This window comes from Vombatus ursinus, unplaced genomic scaffold (genome assembly GCF_900497805.2).
Source record: "Vombatus ursinus unplaced genomic scaffold, bare-nosed wombat genome assembly UNPS02000582.1, whole genome shotgun sequence".
Taxonomy (NCBI): Eukaryota; Metazoa; Chordata; class Mammalia; order Diprotodontia; family Vombatidae; genus Vombatus; species Vombatus ursinus.
Window position 1 is genome coordinate 37,828,108 of NW_020940360.1, and position 22,884 is coordinate 37,850,991.

The 22,884-nt window shown below is 36.9% G+C and overlaps 1 protein-coding gene across 1 annotated transcript in view; it reads right to left on the minus strand.

The window, feature by feature from the left end:
• The window catches only part of WASF1 (WAS protein family member 1), a 131,261-nt gene that overhangs the window by 45,366 nt on the left and 63,011 nt on the right, over positions 1 to 22,884 (minus strand). Inside the window, exon 2 of the mRNA XM_027855872.1 lies at positions 12,958 to 13,050. The gene's annotated coding sequence lies outside the window, so the exon portion shown is untranslated. The remainder of the gene's footprint in view (positions 1 to 12,957; positions 13,051 to 22,884) is intronic.

The window sequence follows — 22,884 nt, forward strand, 5'->3', positions numbered from 1 at the left end:
TCCTCCAGGAAATACAAAATCCTTCGTTTGGCATTTAAGTCTTTTCACAACCTGGCCTGTTCTTATCTTTCTAGCTTACTGAGACCTGGGAAAGACCTTGGCTTAAAAAGGCCAAGGTCTCCTGCTGCATCCTAGTCATCTCCAGTTGACCTGATCTATATCTTGTCATTGGACCCACATGGCTCCAGAGGAGAAAGTGAGGCTGGTGACTTTGCACAGTCCTTTCTAATCTAAATCTAATTCACTTGCAAGTCATGGCATCACCTTCTTGATGTCATGGTCCTCTCTGAGAACAAAGGACAACTAATAACAACCACCACCACCACCACCATCATCCTCACACTCAACACTCCATCACCCATATCCACATTCTTGTATACACTGCCCCCATGTTGGGAATGCATTCCTTCCTCACCTCCACCTTTTAGGATCCCTAGTTTCTTTCTAAGCTCGGCTCAAGCACACACACAAACAAACACACACACACACACACACACACACACGCATTCATGTTGTCTTTCTCAAAGAATGTAAGCACCCTGAGGCAGAGACTGTTTACTTTTTGTCTTTGTATCATTAGCACCTAGCACTGTAGTAAAGGGCTTCAGTAAATGCTTATGGACTAATTTTTAGAATATTTTGCTCAGTGCTGGGGATACAAAGACAAAAACAAAACAATTCTTGACTTAAAAAGGTTATATTCTATTGGTTGTTTATAATGTACTTTCTACCTATTAATCCTCACAACAGGCTGTGAAGTAGATACCAGAGGTATTATTAGCTCTATTTTAAAGGTAAAGAAATTGAAGTTTAGACAGGATGATCTGCCCATAGCCACACAACTAGTAGGGCAGCTAGGTAATGCAGTGGATAGAGTGGCAGGCCTAGAATCAAAAACATTCTTCCTGAGTTCAAATCTAGCCTCAGATACTTATTTTGTGACCCTGGGCAAATCACTCATCCTTGTTTGCCTCAGTTTCCTCATCTGTAAAATGAACTGGAGAAGGAAATGGTAAACCACTCCAGTATCTTTGCCAAGAAAACTTAAAAAACTACAACAACCCAACTAGTAAGAGTTGAAGACAGATTATAAACCCTGGTATCTCCTGACTTCAAGTCCAACATTTGCCATCTTACAATACTGCCTCTACAATTCTGTCACTATAGTTTTCTGGGCCTACAAACAAAGACTTTAATCAGAAGAATGAAAGGGACTGTTTAATGTCATTGTGCATTTTTCTAGCTATAGACAGGATGACATCCAAACCAGCTTCTCTCATTCTATTTTCACTTCTCCCATTCTCCACTTTATATTTTCTCCCCTTAGCCACAGAGAGAAGACTTAACCTCAGTTTCACTTAACTGCCCCTCCTTCTATTTACTTTTTTGACTCTCTACCATGTAATTTGAAACAAAGTGGTTTTCACATGAGGATTTCAATCTAGAACACAGAACAGGCCACTGCCATTCACTGTCCACTGCTTTTCCAACAATAATAACAATAACATTAATATCTCACTTTTATAGCACTTTATAAAGTACTTTCTTTACAATAAGACTATGAAATAATACAAATGCTACCCCCATTTTACAGAGAAAACCGAAGCTGCCTCTTTGACCCCAGTAGTAACTATATATCAGAGAGCTAATACATGTTACAAATGGGATTCAAACTGAGGTCTCCAGACCCCAACTCCAGTGTGCTATATGACACTGTGCTGCTTTTAACAAAGAGAAGATTACACTAACCTTTTTCCTCTTACAAGGGAAATAGAGGAGAATAGGATGTGTCTTTATACAGAACTAAGAAGTTCCTCTATTTATGGACAGAGGGAAAAAAGAATAGGTGGTAACTGTGACAATACTGTGAAATTGTGTTGGGGCAAATTTTATTTTATCCCTGCTGTTTACTTTATCATTAAAAACCCTCTGAAAGGGGTGCAGTAACTTTTCATGTTTATTATACAAATTTATTAACAAGATGGATACAATTCTTAATGATGCTATTTATGTATGCTATCCAGAGTTAGTTGAGCAGAGTGGTACTTTCTATTAATACATTTCAGTAAGACTTGAGATGTGCAGCAAAAAAAAAGCGTATTCAGTGTTAATTTATGAGAAGCACCAGAAAACATTTTACTTAAAACAATTACACCTGTAATTCTTGGCTCCTCTTGAAAATAGAATCATTTTGTTAATGTTCAATTGTTTCAGTTGTGTCCAACTCTTTGTGATCCCAAATAGGGTTCTCTTGGCAAAGATACTAGAGTGGTTTGCCATTTCCTTCTCCAGCATTTTACAGATGAAGAAATGGAGACAAACAGGATGAAGTGACTTGCCCAAGGTCTCACTGCTATTAGGTGTCTGAGGTTGGATTTGAACTCAAGAAGACGAATCTTCCCGACTCTAGGCCCAGCACTCTATCTATTGCACCTTAAATAGCTGCCCTTAAATGGAATCATAGAATTTCATAAACAAAAAGTGTCTTGCATGTTATCTAGGTCCAATTTGCTCAGTTTAGTGAGGAAACTGAGGCCTGGCAAGGCTAAGTGACCTGCCAATCATTGATGGCACAGTGAGGTCTAGAACTCAGTCCAGTACTATTTTTACTTTACCACAATACTGGATTTACATAGTATTCAGTCTATCTTTCTCCCCTAACCTTCCTCTCTTTCCTAAATTTCCTATTCCTGTTGAGTCTACCACTATACTCCCATTCAGCCAGGCTCACAACCTTGCTGTCATCCTCATTCTTATCGCACATATCCCATCAACTGTTGAGTCTTGTCATTTCTACCTTCACATCTCTCATATATGTTCCCCTTCTCCCCACTGCCTCAGCTGCCACCCTCAGGCAGACCCTCATCCTCTCGTGCCTCCACTCCCACAAAATCCTTCTAATTTGTCCCCTTGGCCTCTCTTCCCACTACAATACATCCTCCACTCAGCAGATCTGACCACACCACTTTTCTGATCAATAAACTCCAAAAGCTCCTTATTACCTACAAGATCATATGTCAAATGCTTTGCTTGATTTTTAAAGCCCTTCATAACCTGGTCTCTTCCTTCTTTTCTGGTCCTTTTGCATTTTCCTCCTCTCCACGTAATCTATGATACCTAATAACTTCGTCACATATGACCCTCCATCTTTCAGCTCTGTGCTTTTTCACTGGCTGTATCCCATGCCTACAATGCTTTCTGCTTCCTACTTCCACTTCCTGGCCTCTTTCAAGACACAGCTCAAATCTCATGTCTCCCCTCTTGCTAATGACTTCTCTGAGATTACCTGTTGTTTATATTGTATATGTCTTAAATGTTCGGTGTTCTGTTTGGCATTCAAAGCCCTTCATAACACAGCCCTACCCCCACTCCCACCGTATTTCCAACTTTTTTTACATCTTACTCTGCACCATGTACTCTTTGATCTAATAATTGGCTTCCTGGCTGTTCCCCTAACAAGACACTTCCTTCTCTCATCTCTGGGCATTTTCTCTGGCTGTCTCTCATGCCTGGAAGGTTCTCCCTCCTCACCTCTGTCTCCTGGCTTCCTTCAAGTCCTAAAATGCCACTTTCTATAGAAAGCCTTTCCCAATCCCTCTTAATTCTTGTGCCTTCCCTCTGTTAATTATTTCCAGTTTGTACTGTATCTAGCTTGTTTGTACATAATTGTTTGCTTGTTGTCTCCCCCATTAGACTGTGAGCTCTTTGAGTGCAGACACTGTCTTTTGCCACTTTTTGTAACCTCAGGGCTTACACTGTGCCTGGAACATAGTAGGCATTTACTACACGTTTATTTGACCAATTGACTGATTGTATGTATATATATTTGCATGTTGTCTTGCCCATTGAAACTGAGCTCCTTAAGGTCAAGAGACTATGTGTTTACCTTTTTTTTTTTAATATCCCCTGAATGTGGTACAATACCTGGCACATAGTAAACCCTTAAATGCTTATTAATTGACTGATTTAAAATTTTAAAAAACAGTTCACCATTCAGAGAAATTTTTATTAACAAGGAAAATAATTAAATTATTCCCCCTATCAACCCAAACAGATGAACAAACATACTGAAAAAGTAGCATTAAAGTACACCAGTTTCCTTGTTGAGAACAGGCCCACCTACAGACTCCATCTGTACATGGTTTATTCCAAGTGCAGAAAAAAAACCATGCACAATTCTCTTACACAAGGAGTATGCCATTAGGATGGCTAAGTTCCTGAAACAGAGCTATGCCATATATAGGACAAGGTCTAGTTAATTTGTTGATCCTATGAGCCTTTACTATTGGTTCTCTGTGACCTAGGTTTTGGAGCAGATGTTCATATAGCCTAAAATAAGCAATAAAGTGATTGAAATAGTCTTACTCCTGCCTCACTAAATAAATGAACACTGAAAACGCATTTGACTGGGAGCTGTCAGATGCCATGTAGTCATATGTAACTGATAAGTCTGGGGGGGAAAATCATCTGCAACACCCCAAAGCTATTTATACAAAACAAAAGGTACTGTGGCTTATGCCATTTATTAAATGCTACTTTAGGTAGCAAGGTCTCTGACAACAAAGTCCTTTCCATAAAATATGTATTGTATAAGTGCAAGTCAAACTATTATTTTAAACTAAAAAAACCCCACTGATTTCAAACTCACACATAGATTCAAAATTTTGTAGACCAAAATATTTTGAAATGCTTGGAAAACTTGCATTCTAATAGCCTTTCTGCTCTTTGACTATATCTACTTCCTCTTAAAGTTACACAGAGGATCAAAAAAATTTGTCCCTATGCTAAGACAATGTAAATAAATAGAAACATTTGGGTTGAAAGATTCAATGTTAAGTGCAGGAGTGGGAGGCATGGGGAGATAGCAGTTTATTGAAAATAAATCTTTAGGTTTTGATGAATTATAAAACTTAAAATTGCAGTATCTTTCTAATAGGTTTCTTTGCCTCAAACCTCTACACTCTCCAACAATGATCTTGGGCTTCATTAAGAAAAGCATAGTATCCTGGAATGAGAAGGTGACAGTTCTGCTCCGGTCAGGCCACATCTGGAGCACTGTACAGAATTATGGATACCATATCTTAGGAAATACACTTATAAGTTGGGGCATATCCAGGTAATGGCCATCATTATGGGAAATGCCTCTACTAATACACAAGCACCATTGATTGAAGAAACTGGGTGTATTTAGCCTGAAGAAGAAAAAACTTGGGGGGAGAGAGAGGCTTGATGGCTTTTTTTCAAGCATCAAAGGTCTGTCATGTAGAAAAGAAAAAGGGATTAGTTTGCTTGGCCCCAAAAGGTAGAATTAGTAGTAATGCATGGAAGTTGTAAAGAGATAAATTTAGGCTAAATTTAAAGTAAAAAACAAAACAAAACAAAAAAAAACAACTTCATGACAATTACAAATATCAAACGTCTAGGAGGGTTACCAAATAAAAAGTCCCAGTGAAAAAGGAATCCCTTAGAGATGGTGAGGTCCTCCAGATGTTCTTGTTTCGCGATTACATCAAGTCCCAGAATACTATGGAGAATCACAACCACTCAAAAATTGGACAATCCACATTGGAAAATCTGAATGGATGTAGAATGCCAGTTGTGCAGGCTATATTATATGACTGGATGTCTACTGAATCAGAGAGAGTGAGTGAGTGTGTGTGTGTGTGTATTGGCCAAACATTGCAGAACAACAAGTTGGACCTATAACTGGTGGAAGAACATGGAACAGACTGCCTTTAAGAAACTGCTCAATGCTTTCAACTATTCCAAGCTGCTCCCTTGAATCAAAACTCCTTTTTAATAATAACATCACCAGAAAAATATTGTGAAATTTTAATAGCTTAAAACTGCACTAAGATTTTTGGGACACTCTGTATAGCCAGGACTTATAGAACACCACAACCTCCAAAGAATAAAAATTGTAGGTTATCCAAAGGATAATGGAAATATTTACAATTGCTGTAGTAAATAGGAATGACATAATATCAACAATTTGTACTTCTTAATCAAAAAGTGACAAAATACGTATACACATACGTCTGTACACGTATGTACAGATATATACATATATATGTACACACACACACATACACACATATGTGGCTGGTTTTCACCTCCTACTCTGTTTTCAGTTTAAAACTTCTTGATCAAATCCACTAATTTCTAGACAAATATGTTTTTTGCCGGCCATTGTTAGATGCACTTCATCTTTGGCCAATGACACATTATTCCTATATGTTAACCAATGGTCTAGAAATACAAAATTTCTAAACCACTTGAATACTTTTCAAACTATTATCTCTCTTGAAGTCCAAAGATGAAATACAACTCTGTGCTCTAAAATCTTCTATTATTTGTCCAAGACTTGATAATCCCTAGTAGTAGAATTTCTAGGTTCCTACCAGCAGTATCATTTGTCACCATATGAATCAACACAATTTGTTAGGGGAAGTCAGACTTGATAATCATACCTCATCTTTATTTCAACTTTTCCCCTTCCCCAAATCAGTTCTTCCTCCTATTTTCCTTTCTGTATAGGTATATGACTTTCTGAGTCAACCAAGTTCAAAATTTCTATATGAGTTTTGATTTATCATATACTACATCTCATGATCAATCATTAAGTTCCATTGAATATTCATATAGTACAGATATGTACATATGTTGTTGTTATTCAGTTGTTTTTCATGACCCCAGTTAGGGTTTTCTTGGCAAAGATGTTGGAGTGGTTTGCCATATCCTTCTTCAACTCATTTTACAGATGAAGAAACTGAGGCAAACAGGGTTAGGTGACATACTACCCAGGGTCACACAGCTAGTAAGTGTCTGAGGCCTCATTTGAACTCAGGAAGATGAGTGTTCCTGACTCCAGGCCTGGCACTCTATCTACTATGCCACCTAGCTGTGCATGTATGTATGTATATGTATATGTGTACATGTGTATTTGCATCTCCCTTTCCACAGCACCTGCCAAATACAAGTTCTTATTTCCATTACCATATTATTGGTTGCAACAGTCTATCAGCTGATTATCTTGACTCCAATTTCCCCCTTACTTCAATATTTTCTGCAGATTAATGCCACATTGCTATTTAAACAAATGGTAGTACAGTGGAAAAAGCTCTGGATGGAGTTAATGGGATTCAAGTTCCATTCCTAGGCCTGCAACTAACTTGATGTATGACCCTAGGAAAAAAAATCAAACAATGTATCTAAGGCTCTGCTTTTTTATACACAAAAGGCCAATGCTATCATTTAATTTATTTCTAAGGAACCTAATCTTTTAACTCTAATATACTATTGTCAATGTACATAGTTTCCTAAAGAAATGTGTCCAATGTGTTATGGCAGCCAGAAAGGCCAACAAAATTGCAGATAATATGAGGAAGAACACTGAAAAACAAAGAATCATCCTACCCTTGAACTAAATCATGGTTCTCCTCCTAAAACACTGTGTATGGTTGGAGTGGTAGAAAACCTCCAAGTTTTCTAATTTCTTATCATTTTAAAGTACAGTTCAGATTTTTTTTCTAACTCCATAACTAACACTTGTAACATGGAAGCTGTTATTTTTCTGCCCATTCATTATGGGCAGAATTTATTTATTATCCAGAATTTATTTTATTTATTATCCAGAACCTTTATTATCCAGAAAAGCTTTCACTATATACTTTCTCCACTACCTCATTTACAAAAATATTCAATTAAACTGTTCCTTACTATGGCAACCCCATTGCTGACAACTTTCCATCTAGAAAAGTGCCCACCTACTCAAAGGCTAATGAGATCTCAAAACTGGAGAGTTCTTGTGCTCAGACAGCTTATATTCTGTGAGGGAAGACAACATGTAGACACACAAGTCTATATAAACTAATGCAATGTCATTTTTGGCACACACTACTAATAGCTAGGGGGATCAACAAAGCCCTTGTGGTGAATGAGCTGAGCTTTGAAGGAAACAAGGGATTTTAAGAGGCAGAGGTGAAGAAAGAGTACTTTCTAGGCACAGGAGACAGCCTATTCAAAGGGAAAGGGATAGGAGAAGAAATTACATGTGAGGACAGAAAGATGACCAATTTGGGTTCACCCAAATTAAGTGACTTGCCCAGGGTCACACAGCTAATAAATGTCTAAGGGTGGATTTGAACTCAGGTCTTCCTGATTCCAGCCCCAACATTCCATCCACTATGCCACCTAACTGCCCTGTGCAATGACTAAAAGGAAGTAATATTTAATAAGGTAAGAAAGGTAATTAGGAGTCAGGTTGTGAAGGACTTTCAATGCTAAACAGAAGTCTGTATTTAGTTACAAAAGTAATAGGGAGCCATTGGAGTTTATGAATTAAGGGTAACATTGTGTAAGCAGCTATATAGAACATGTGGTGGAGAGAAGAAAGACTTAAGGAAGACCAAATACAAGGTTATTGCAATATTCCAGGTGTGAGGTAATGAGAATTTGCACCAGGAGGAATCTATGTGATGTTAAGGAAAAAAAAAGTCACATCTGAGGCTCTACCTAAAGAGGAGAAAGCTGGATGCTCTGAGGAAGAAACTTTTTATCCTCCCAAGGATGGTATAGCAGACTCATAAAAGCTATCAGGTGAAAGAGCATCCAATAAGAGATAAAGGAAGACGAAATGAGTCATTGTAGTTGCTGATTCCCTGCCTAGGGATATGAAGGCTGCTATTTGTAAACCTAATAAAAAAAGAGTTGAAAGGTCTATTGTCTTCTTGGGGCATGTATCCAAGATGCAACAGAGAACCTCAAAAGACTCGGCAAAACACATGACTTTTGATTCATGTGGGCACAAACCATTGACTTCCGTTGATTCATATGGGCACAAATAACACTTCCAGAAAGGCCCTAAAACCCACTGCCAATGGTTATGCAGTCCTGGGCAAGAAAACAAGATCATAAGGGTGGAAGTTGTATTTTCCTCACTTGTTTCCCATTGCAAGGGATGCAGAAGAGAATTAATTTGGGAAATAAACAGTTGGCTGAAAAGGTGGTATCTAAGAATAAGATGTGGACTTCTAGATTATGGCTTAGAAGGGTAAGAGAACAAGTATTTATTAAGTGCCTACTATGTGCCAGGCATTGCGCTAAGTGCTTTACAAATATTATAGGGTTGACAGATTCCTGACTAGTGATGAAGTACACCTAACAGGCTGGTAAGAAAGGAGTTGCTCAAGACTGAAATTTTGAAGACCCAATGGGCAACAAAAATGATACTTGTCTGAAAGGTCGATGTGGATGCACAAAAATGTATAGAAGATAGATGTAAGGCCAAGTAACAGAAGAGCTAAAGCTCAGAATGAATTGAGGATGGTGAGGAATATTAAAGACACCAAATAAGTTGTGGTTTTTTTTTTTTTTTGGTTTGTGTATGTTTGTGTGTGTGTGTTTGTGTCTCTATGTGTGTGCATGTGTGCTAACTATATTGGGAGAAAAAGGAAGATCAAAGAAGGAATAGGACTTTTGCTTAGGGTGGATAGTATGATGATAACTGGTAAGAGAGGAGAGCTGCTCCATTTGTATTTTCCTTCTGTTTTTCTTTTCTGTAAAAAGGAAAGACCTTTACATTGGAAATGACAGAACCAAAATAGTTAACAAGGAGCTAGTACTTAGGATAATCAAGGAAATAGCAAGAGAGGCTCTAGCTGCCCTTGATGAGTTTAAGTCACCTGGTCCAGATGACTGAAACAATTGGCAGACATAATGGCTGAACCATCATCAGTGATACCTGAAGGATCATGGAAAATGCAAAAAGTACCACAAGATTGGTGAAGGGCAAATATCCTGATTTTTTTTAAAAAGAGAAAGAAAAAAGAACAAAGTAGAGTTTGCAACCTACAGGCCAGTAAGCTTGATTTTGATTCCTATGAAAATTCTGGAATGGATCACTAAAAAGATGATTGGTGAACATCTCAAAAAGAACCAACATGGCTTTATCAGAACAGGTCATGCTTAACCTCACTTTATTATTTTTACAAAATTACTTAATTAGTAGATCAAGGGAATGCTAGGGCTATAGCTCACCTTGAATTTATTTTTAAAACTGATTTAATGATAAAAGTTGGAGAAGATGTGGGAAAATTGGAACATTAATGCATTGGTGATGTAGTTGTGAAATGATCCAACCATTTTGGAGAGCAATTTAGAACTATGCCCAAAGGGCTATAAAAATGTGCATACCCTTTGACCCAGTAATAGTGCTTCTATGGCTATATCCCAAAGAGATCAAAAATGGGAAAAGGACCTACATGTACAAAAATATTTAGAGCAGCTCTTTTTGTGATGGCAAAGAATTGGAAATTGAGAGTATGCCCATTGACTGGGAAATGGCTGAACAAGTTGTGGTATATGAATGTAACGGAATACTATTGTAAGAAATAAGAAATGATGAGCAGGCAGACTTCAGAAAAACCTGGAAAGACCTGCATGGACTGATGCTGAGTGAAGTGAGCAGAATCAGAAGAACATTGTACACTATAAGAGACACGTTGTGCCATGACTAACATTGATAGACTTAGCCCTTCTCAGCAATGCAAAGATCTAAGACATCTCCAAAGGTCTCATGATGGAAAATGCTATCCACATCCAAAGAAAGAACTATGGAAATTGAATGTAAATTGAAGTATACTATTTGCTATTTTTTTTTCTTCTGCTTTGTTTTGTTTTCTCTTTCTTGTGGTTCCTCATATTGGTTCTAATTCTTCCTTACAACATCACTAATATGAAAATATGTTTAATAGGAATGTACATGTACAGCCTATTATCAGATTGTGTGCCATCTTGGGAAGGGTGGTTGCATGCCATCTAGGGGAAGGAGGCGGTGAGGGAGGGGGGGAAAAATTTAAAACTCAATAGCTTATGGAAATGACTGTTGATAAATTGAAATAAATTAATAAAAAACTGGTTTATTATGTCTATTTTTTCAATTGACAAGCATTTTAAAAAAACTAATCTGTCTCTTCTATTACCACTCTCACCTCCAGCGGAAACCCACCACAAAAAAAACAAAGCCTTCAATATTTAGCTACACAGTCCAGCCAAAGGAATTACCACATTAGTCATGTTCAAAAAAGTATGTCTCTTTCTCTATTTTAAGTGCTTCACTACTTTTTCAGGAGATGAGTGGTATGTTTCACCTCCATTCTTTTGAACTCCTGGCTTATCATTGCACTGTGATCATAGTATTCAAAAATCTCCCAAAGTTGTTTTCTTTGTAATGTTTCCATTAAAATGTATTCTTCACCTGTAAAATGAGCAGGAGAAGAAAACGGTAAACCACTCCAGTATTTTTGCCAAGAAAACCCCAGATTGGGTCATGAAGAGGTGGACATGACTGAAAAATGACTCAACAAGAACAAAATATAAATGTACCACTCTTAACTCGTGAGCTTGTCCTATAGTTTGTAAAACCCTGCCCTATAGCATCTCACTCAATAATATGCATAGGGTAGGTATGACAATCAATAAATATTTAACTATTTGATTGCCCTCTCTACAGCATGCAGTGGGGATAGTTCTGAGAGACAATGGAGAAAAGTAGATGGCTTAGTCTTAGAATAAGGAAGACTGGATTCAAGTCTTCATTGTGACACACATTAACAGTGTGAACATGGGCAAATAACTTAAGCTGTCAGGGCACCCGACAACTTTCTAAGACTGCAAATTACAGATCGCAAATCTTCATCAGTGGATAGAGCTTGAATACCAGGACTTTCCTATGCTGATGAAATCACAGATCTAAAGACCCAAATGGACTATGGAATGCTGGTGTCTCAAAGTGTGCCTAGAGGTGATCATAACCTACAATGTTCTTCAGCCTGCTGTCATGAAGCCTGTGGTGCTTTCAGGTCGGGAGGGCAGCTGATGAAAGGTATATTTTGAAATATCTCATTTTAAGAATATTCCAACCTTGTAACAACCCCTTCCCACACCACCCCCCCTTTTTAAAACAAGTCAAAGACTGATGAGAATATAATGACCCTATAACTAATATCAAATAAACACCAAACAGTGCCTAATCCTGTAAAACTATATGGCTTCCCATTATAATTACAACCTATTACTTTGTTAATTTTAAATACACATGCCTCTAAAGTGAATGAAATCAAGTGAACATGAATATATAGAGAATCCATATGAACTCTTTATATAAGAAATAAGTGGGAAAGGGAAGGGGGAAAAGAATAAACATAGCATGCACCAGGCACTATGCTAAGTGCTTTTATAACTATTATCTCATTTGATCCTCACAACAACCCTTTGAGGCAGGTACTGTTCTTTGAGGAAATTAAGGCATAGAAGTCAAGTGACTTGCCCAAGGTCATACAACTAGTAAGTGTCTGAGGCTAGATTTGAAATTAGTTCCTCTTGACTCCAGGGCCAGAGCTTTCCACTGCACCAGGAATTGCCTCTGAGTACACGCTAAAATTACAATCTTACTTGTCAATACAGGATACAGTAATAATACAGTATAATAATATATTTGAGGAAGGAGCCTAGACTCATAATTTCATAAGTTTAGGGAACTCTCAGTGTGGGAACTCCCTCCTCCAATATAGATAGACAACTCATTTTTAACTTAGTGTTTTAGAGTTGCCTAGGGCACTGAGAGTTTAAGTGACTTGCCCCAGGTTACAAAGTAAAATTATACTATAGTACATGTCAGAGTAGAACCTAAACCCATCTTCTCGAGTCCAAGGCCAGGATTGTATTTACTATTGCCTCTCTAATAATATATTAATGATTCCCACGATAAAATGTAAAAACAACATAATAAAACACAAGAAGAGCATAGCATAACAAAACATCTATAGCGTATTTGTCAAAACAGTAACATCATAATAACACCTTTCAACAGCTCTGCAATTTGATTAATTCAAACTGCAACCATTACATATTTTAGTAAACACTTTATGAGTTCTTGTCACCATAAAAATTCATTACCTGGTCAACAGCCTTCTGTTACTGAATATCTCTGAGCCTTAGCAAGGCTGGTCCTCGGATGACAGACATATAGACTCCAGTGTTGGCCCGTAACTGTAATAATGACAACAACAATAATTTAAGTTTTTGGAGTAATTTAAAGTTCACAGAACACTTTCTTCACAGCAACCTTCTAAGGCACATAATGGATTTTTTTTCTCATTTTACAGTTAGGGAAACTGATACATAAAGGTAATGTGACCTGTCCATTATCATATACCTAGAAAGTGCTAAGAACTGTGATCTCAGTCTGGCTCTTCTGATTACACGTCCAGTCTTTTTTCCACTATGCCACATCGTCTCTCAAAACTCTTCAGGTTTGAGAATTTCTACTTAGCTGGCATCACTTTCAAGAACCCAGAGTCCCCTCTATGCCATGAGGTGATATTAGAGGACAGCTTTAATCTGCTAGTCTTATGTTTCCAGTTTCACCTTAAATATTTCCACATGGACATATTACTGACACCTCAAATACAGCATGTCAAACTGAACACATTATCTTCCCCTCTAAACCTGTTCCTTTCCCTACTTTGACTATTTCTATTCATTGGCATTGCTATTGTCCCAGCATCCCAGGCTCACAATTTTGGAACCATCCTTGGTATCTCCCAGTCTTTATCTTCTCAACAACCCAGTGAGGTAGGTATGATCTCCATTTAACAGCTAAGTAAACTGAACTCCTATTGTTTCTACTTCTGCAATCTCTCTCAAATCTGGCCCATCCTTTTCACACCCATGGCAACCATCTCAATTTAGGCCTCCATAGATTATGCAAGTAGCTTCCTTGCTTCTCTTTCTGCCTGCATTCCATCTCTAATCCATCTTTTACATCCCAATCTAAATATTCTTCCATAGCCAATGATATGTCATCTCTAGTCAAAACTCTTAGTGGTTGCCTAATGATTTTTTCAAAAAAGTATATACCTCTGAGTCTGGAATTTGAGGCCCTCTATCATATGTCTTTAACCTATCTGCTTGGCCTTATCTCCTGGAATTATTCACATAATCTATGTTTCAGCCAAACTGGACTCTTTTAACTTCACCTCTTCCCCTCCTTCCATTCCTTTTTTTTTTTTTTTTTTTTTGGTGAGGCAATTGGGGTTTAAATGAGTTGCCCAAAGTCACACAGCTAGTGAGTGTTATGTGTCTGAGGCCAGATTTGAACGCAGGTCCTCTGGACTCCAGGGCTGATGCTCTATCCACTGCGCCACCTAGCTGCCCCCCGCTTCCATTCCTATTTTGCTCTCTCCTGCCTCCATACCTTTGCTCGTGTTGTCACCAATGCCTGCAACATACTCTGCCTCACCTGACCCCAACATCCATTTGTCATAAGACTCTCCCTTCAAAGGCCAACTCAAATCTCTTCTTCTCCTTGAAGCCATTCCTAACTCCCAAGATGAAAATGATATCTCTCTTATATAGATTTTGATAGAACACTGCTTGGATCTTTCCTTTGCTTTTTACCAACTCAAGAATATCCCCATTCTACTCAAATGTGGCTGAAGAGAGCTAGAGGAAATAATGCAACTGAGTGTTCTGGGTCCACTACAACTTTATGTTGTCTTATCCCAACTATGCCTTCACCACAGCAAGATAATCCTTTTGCTCTTCCCTAATTTTCCATCCCATGCTCCACAGAGCTCTTCTCCCTTCAAGCTTCTCATACCATTCTTGACCCTCCAACCTCTAAGCTAAATTCCTCACCACGTACTTTACCAGGAAAATAGAGACCATTTGGCATGAGCTCCCTCTTCTTCCTACTATAAATCTTATTCTTTCCTCCTTTACCTCAGTCTCTAAAGAAGAAATGACATTTTTCTTCACCAAAGTTCTACATGTACTATTGATCATAACTCACTTCAACTTCTCCAGAAGATTATCCTCCAAATTATTCCTCTCTAATCCTCAATTTTCCTCTATTTATTGGATCATTCCCTTGATGCCAAAATAAAAAACATACCTATATCTCCCATCCTGAAAAAAATAGATCATACCATCCCTTCAAGATTATCATTTTATACCTCTCTTCCCCTTCAGTTGAACTCCCAGAAAAAATGATCTACACTGGCTGATTCCACTTCCTTCCTGCTCACTAATCCTTTGACCCTATGCAATCTGGCTTCCAAATGCATCCCATAATGGTGATGATGATAACAATATAACTAGTATCTACATAGTGCTTTGGGGTTTCCAGTACTTTAAAACATTACCTCATTTTATCCTTACAACAACCCTGGGGGGCAATGCTATTATTATCCCAATTTTATAGATGAGGAAACTGAGGCTGAGGGAGGCTAATGACTTGCCTGGGGTCACACAGCTAGTAAGTGTCTGAGGCTGGATTTGAACTTATTTCTTCCTGACTTTAGGCCTAGCACTCCATCCACTGTGCAATCTAGCTGTCTCTGAACTTAACTGAAGTTACTTTCTCCAAAGTTACTAGTGATCTCTTAACTGCCAAATCTGATAAGCCTTTTCTCAATCCCCATCTTTCCGGACCTCTCAGAAGCCTTTTTTACTGTTTATCATCCTTTCTTCTTGGATACTGTCTTCCCTCCTACCTGTTTCAATGTTCTTTCTTCTTCTTTCTCCATTGCTGGCTCATCATCTATGCCATGTCGATTAACTATAGATGTGCCCCAAGGCTATGCCTTGAGTTGCTTTCTACTCTCTCTCTAAACTCACTAGTAACCAAATCAATTCCTATGGATTTAATTATATTTATGTAGATGATTCTCAAGTCTATAGATCTAAACATACTCTCTCTTTAGAACACCATCTACAGACATTTACAACTGTTTTTCGGATATTTCAAATTAGATGTCCCTAAGGTATCTTCCACTCAATAGAGAAAAGACTGAATGTATCATCTTTTGGTCAAAACCTAGCCTTTTTCCAAATTTCCCTGCTTAATCAAGGGTATCATCATTTTCTCAGTCCCCATGTTATCCCTGACTCCTCACTAATCCCTCACCTCACATATCAATCAGTTGCCAAATACTGTTTTTTCTACCTCCTCAATATCTTTCATGACCTCTTCTCTCCCTCATCGCTGCCATCCTAGTTTGGATGCTCATTACCTCTCACTTTCACTATTGCAATAACTTCATAAATGGTCTCCCTCCCTCAGTCTTTCCTCATCAATCAATTGTGCACAGCACTTCCAAAATGGTTTTTCTGAAGTTCAGATTTGACCATATTACTCCCCTACTCGATAAACTCTAAGGACTTACTCACCATTGTCTCTTAGACCAATACATGCCACTACTTAGCTTTTGAAGCACTGTAGGCTTCAACCTACATTTTCAACCTTGTTCTATGTTATTTAGCTTTCGGTATTCTGTGGACCAGTCTATAAAAGCCTTCTTTTTGTTCTTTGTACATAATACTCTATCTCGCATCTGTCACCTGTATTTGGTATGCTTTCATTCATCACCTCTACTTCTTAGGATCCTTCATTTCCTTCAAAAATCTGTTCAAATGCCATCTTCTATATAAAGCCTCCCCTGATCTCTCCAAATTTACCTTGTATTTATTTATTGTACACAATTACCTCTGCACAGGTTGTCTCCTCAGATAGAATGTAAACTTCATGAAAGCACAAACTGTTACATTTTTGTTTTTGCATCTCCAATACTTAAAACAGTGTCTGGCACGTAGTAATTGCTTAATAAGTCCACGATGATATATATCTCATTTCTGTTTGTATCATAATTATTTATATATGTGTTCTCATTCCCCAGCTCCCATTAAATTAAGAGCCCTTATTGTAGTTATCTTTCTATCACTAGTACCTAGCACATAATAGATGCTGAAGAAACAGTTCATTATTTGAGTGGATTTGTGTTCTTATCAATGTGAGTGCTCCTTTCAAAAGAGCAGAATGTAATACATCCATGCCTTTTCATCATGTGCAATTCAACCTGTTGAGGTCTTCCCATAAATCCTTCACAAGGGGTTTTACCCACCATGCTGGGAGCCTTCTTCTAGGTCTCTCTTTTTTTCTTTCAATAAAAAGATTTCTTGACACTTCTTGTGTATAAAACCCTATGTTTGTTCTAGGTGTGAAGGGAGATACGATAACCCTTACTGAAGAGCAGTGAGAGATAGGGATAGTGGAGAGGAAGGATATTACCAGCATATGGAGAGCCCTGAAAGCCAGGCAAAGGCTTCCAGATTTAATTCTACAGTCAATAGATGGCCATTAGGTAGATAATAGTTTCCTGAAAAGATATGTGACATGGTGAAAGTGGTGCTTGAGAGGGAATGAATCAATGGATGGGGAAAGCATTAATGATGAGCAGCAGCTAGAAATGGTGATGGGAAATTTTTTGACGTTATATTCACAAACATGGTAAAAACTCTATAATATTGTGCAGTGGTACAGTTCACATATGTATAGTTCTTCAAGATTTACAGAGAACTTTCCCCACAACAACCCTTAGGGGTAGAGAATTTAAATATTATTATTCTCAGTTCTTGATATCTTGACATTACTTAGCTATTAATTATTAATTAATTAAGCAATTAATGGAACACTCCATTAGCTCCTTCACTCTCATTGTATGACTAGTCCATCTTTTATTTACTAATAGCATCCTTTACATTGCTTCCTCTACACAATCCCTCATTGTCAGTGCCTGTAGCATACTAATTCATTGGATGCCTCTCCATCACCATTTGGATGGGCCACAATTTTAATTCCACCTATGTTGTGGTGTTCAAAGACTCACACTCATATAACATTACTGGAAAAAAATATTATTAAAAAACAAGCTTTCATTTCAATGAGAAGTTTGGACTCATTAAAAGCAATGTGTAATTTCCCAAAGGCACTGATCTTGTTGAATTGAATTCAATGGAGGAAATACAGAATATGTAATTTATTTACATATACATGGTTTTGCCCCACATTTACTAGGGCTATCAAGGAGAGTCACAGCAATGTCCCTCTTATCCAGACAGCTAGAAAGCTTTAATCATTTAGAAGAGATGAAACCTGAGTTTCATAAGAACTCAAATTTATATAGCAATATCAGATTTATAAAATATCAATGAAAAAACTTGTCACAAAAACTGTCTGCATTTTTACCTAGGAAAAGCATGGCATCACCATAAGTAGGTTGTATATGACCAAAATCACCAAAAATCCAATTGTTAGAAAAGTAGGGGATATTACTGGCATACCTTGGTAGCTACAATTTGGTGAATTCTGAGCAAAATAATAGATCAATTCTTCACTAGCTGTGAAATTTGCATAATAGATACATGATATATGTACACACACATGTATACATTAGTATATTCACACAATATTTAATAGCAAATAATATGTTAAGGTTAAAGCTTTGTTTATCTGACATCATTGGGGCAGCATGACTAGACTTGGAATCAGGTGATCTGAGTTCAAATCCTACTTCAGACACTTACTAGCTATGTCAGGATGGGCAAGTAACTTAAACTTTCAGACCCCTAGTTTCATCACCTATAAAATGGAGCTAATAATAATTATGCCCTACCCGCCTCACAAGGTTGTTGTCAGTGTCAAGTAAAGCCATATACAAATTACTTTGCAAAACACTGAATACACCAATAAAATGGTGGTTTCATAGGTGTGGGGATTCCTTACAATGATGTAAGGTGCAATTCATCTATAGCTGTCTATCCTTTGCAACTCTTGCCTCCATCCTTCTAAAAGTTCACTTCAGTGAGGTTTGTTTACCCAGCGTGCTGAGAACCTTCCTTGAATATTCTTCACATCATGTGGGTTACAGTAGAGCTACTTATCAATTATCCCTTATACTTCCCACATCCTCAGAATACATTTCTTTCACTACCTTTCCTACAGAATTCCCTCTCTGTAACCAGTTCAAAAATACAAAAAATACATTATGAAATCTTAAAGCATTATATAAACTTAAGTTATTACTATTATTGTGGTTCCCTTTTCTAGCAAAGGCTAATTTAGAATCATTAACTTTTTTCCTTAATCCTCAGAGTCTAGTCAGCATTTATACAGCAGTTTGCTATTTTATTACCCTGGCTGCTTACTTAAATTTAAAATATGCATTTAATTGTATTTTTAAAAGTGAACATCCACAATAAATATATATATATATGTTATATATATATATATATATTTTTTTACTTCATGCTATGCATTGGCAGAGAAGAAGGAAAACATCAAAACTTATAGGAAAGTGAACAAAACACCGAATTCATCTTCTTGACTTTTCCCTGATGCTTTGGGACCATATCAGGAAGGATAGATGAGTTGTATAGAGTAGTTGGTACTAATAGGAAATGAAGGGAAATATGATACCACTAGAAAAGAGGGTGGTGCTAGATTTTGAATGAGGGCCCTCGGTGGCAGCCTGAGGAATTGGAACTTGATTCTGCAGGAGATTGGGAGCCACTGAAAAGTTCTTTGTGCAGTAGTGACGTAAGCAGAGCTGCACAAAAGGAATATTATTATCTGTGAGAAATATGCATGGTGGACAGGAGAATGGAGATAGTAAAGGCTCAGATAATATTCAAGAGGATATTGCAGTGGTCCTAATGTGTCTCAGTAGGGTGGAAGCAATTGGAATAAGAAGGAGGTGACATAAGTGAGAAATATTGCAGAGGTGAATCAACAGGACTTGGCAACTAATTAGAATGAAGTTAACAAATATTTAAGTGAATTAATTTCTCTTTCCTTCTCATACCTTGGGTTTGTTTCCATTGTGTTGATCAGAGTTCCTAAATCTTTCCAAGTTGTTTGTCTTTACAGTATTATTGTTATTCTATAAACTGTTCTCCTGGTTCAATTCATTTTACTTTGCATTAGTTCATATAAATCTTCTATGCTTTCTTTTTAGTTGATTAGCTTTCAATAAATAAAAACATTTATTAAACATTTATTTTGTTCAACAAATAATCTTTGGAGGCTAGTGAGCTAGAGAGAAGTGTTTAATTGCAGTCTAACATAACTAAGTTACTGTGCTATTCTGGTAGGTATATTCTTTCTTCTCTCTAAGTCACCTATGTCCTCTACTATCAGTTGGATTTGCTTTTCAATGTCCATTATACTGATGCTTTTACTTTTATTGTAAGCAAAAGGGTTTTTTTTGTCTCTTCTGTTTTCTTGTCTCTTCTGTCTCTATTATCTTCTCTCAGCACTTAGCATGGTACCTGATATATAGTAGGCACTTAATAAATGCTCCTTAACTGACTGGTTTCCCGCCTCCTTTTTTCTCTCTTCCTTCCCTGCTGCTGCACTCTTGGCTTCTGATGCTAGCTTTGACAACTATAAGAAGCCAGTAATAAAAACAAGTATTTTTTGAGTACTTCATATTTGCTTAGAGCTGTATTGGAAGTGATGGAGCTGGTCAGTCTATAGGCAACAATCCTATAGACTTCAGAGAGCCTTGGAGGTATTCACAAAACAATAAAATAATCAAGGTTCAAAATGGCATGCCGAAGACATCCACAAAGCTTAAATTATGTTCATCATTATACTTTAATAAGGTTTGGAAGTACTTGGTAGCTATTTTAAAATATCATTTATTTATATTCAACATTCATTTTTTTAAACACTTTGAGTTCTGAATTCTCTCCCTTACCCCTCCCCCACCCATTGAGAAGACAAGAAACGTGATATCAATCATACACGTAAAATCACAAAACATATTTCCATATTAGGCATATTGCAAAAAAAAAAAAAACCAACAAAACCCAGCAATAAAAAGAAAGTGAAAAAAGTATGCTGCAATTTGCAATAAGACTCCATCAGTTCTTTCTCTGGAGGTAAATAGCATTTTTCATCATAAATTCTTCAGAATTGTCTTACATCATTGTATTGATCAAAATAGCTAAGTCATTCACAGTTGATCATCACACAATATTGTTGTTTTTTTGTTTTTTTACATTTTGGTCATTTTCTTTTTCTTTGATCCTTTGCTAGGTTAAAGGGCATGCACAGTTTTATAGCCTTTTGGTCATAGTTCCAAATTTCTCTCCAGAATGGCTGAATCAGTTCACAACTCCACCGACAGTGCATTAATGTCTCAATTTTCCCACATCCCCTCCAACATTTGTCATTTCCCTTTTCTGTCACATTAGCCAATCTGATAAGTGTGAGGTGGTACCTCAGAGTTGTTTGAATTTGCACTTCTCTAATCAATAGTGATCAATAGTGATTTAGAGCAATTTTCATATAACTATAGATAGCTTTGATTTCTTCTTCTGAAAACTGCCTGTTCATATCCATTGACCATTTATCAATTGGGGAATGATATATTTTTATGAAGTTGAATTCAGTTCTCTATATATTTAAGAAATGAGGCCTTTTGATAGTTATTTTTAAATTGGTCACCTATATGGTTTTTGAACGGCTTAAAGAATAAATCTAGTTAGGAGGAAAATTACCCTAAATTACAGTAAATTACAACCACTTCGGACTATCCCAAGGTATATGACTAAATGCTAAAATAATGAGTAGAAAGACAAGATTAAACACAAGATTCCTCATATCTCTAATTCTATTGGCATAGTTAATTTACACATACTTTTCAGGAATACATCTATTATATAAAGTAAGATAACTTGAATTTGGACTCTGACCTTGGCAACAGGAAATACAGGGATGATAATTCCTTAGGTTTCACTCAAAATATTAAGAATGTACCAAATATAGCCCATTATATCTGATGGCATACCAACCATGGACTTAGCTAAATGCTTCTTGAACCTATGTATTACCTCTAAAGTTTTTTTAAGTGCAAATGCCAAATGTTCTTTGAATAATACTCTAAAAAATCTCCAGCCTTTAAGATGTGTAATATTTAAAAAGTATTTTAAATATAAAAGCTATTAAATTTTAAGATATATATTTTAAATTTTTAAATAGGTACAGTATTATATAGGATAATTTAAAAATGTTTTAAAATACAAAATATAAATTTTAAAATATAAAAATTTAAATATAATATTTAAGAAATATTTTTTAGTATTTTGGGATTAAGTAAACCAGCATTTATATGTAACCTTCATTCTCTTCTTAGCCTAGCTTTTGACTTTCTGGATTTTGATACCACGTACTCAAGACTTTCTTTCTTCTTCCCACTCCCAGCTTTTCATTTGTGGGCCATCTTCCCTCATTAGAATGTAAACTTCTCAAGGGCAGGGCCTGTCTTTCTTTTTGCTTATATCTGTATCCCCAGTACTTACAGCACATTGTACTTAGTGCAGTATAAGTACTTAACGAATGCTTGATATCTTATTTGGGGAAGTACACCCTCTTAGTCTTCATCTTTCCAGATTGGAGTCCTAGTTGGTTCACTGGTCTGTTGTTGCTTATTGTTGAGTCATCTGACTCTTTCTAACCCCATGGACTATAGCATGCCAGGCCCTTCTATCTTCCACTATCTTTCCACGCTCATATTCATTGTTTCCTTGACATGATCTATCCATCTCATCCACTATTCATCCCCCTTTCCTTTTGCCTTAAATCTTTCCCAACATCGAGGTCTTTTTTTAATAGCATTAACAGCTTTATTTATTTTAAAAGTAAATTAAATTAAGTTTTGTTACATTTTAGGTTCTGAACTGTCTCTCTCCCTCCCCATACCCCATTAGAGAAGGCCACATTTTAACACATATGAGTATGTATACATATGTGTATATATATATGTATACATATAGATACATATATATGTAAAACCATATTATGCATACTTCTATTTATCAGTTCTTTCTCTGGAGGTGGATAGCATCTTCCTTCATTGGTCCTTCATACTTGATTTGAATATTTAAAATACTCAGAACGGCATAGTTCACACTCATTCTTCAAACAATATTGCTGCTACCATATACAACATTCTCTTGGTTCTATCACAGTCTTTCCAA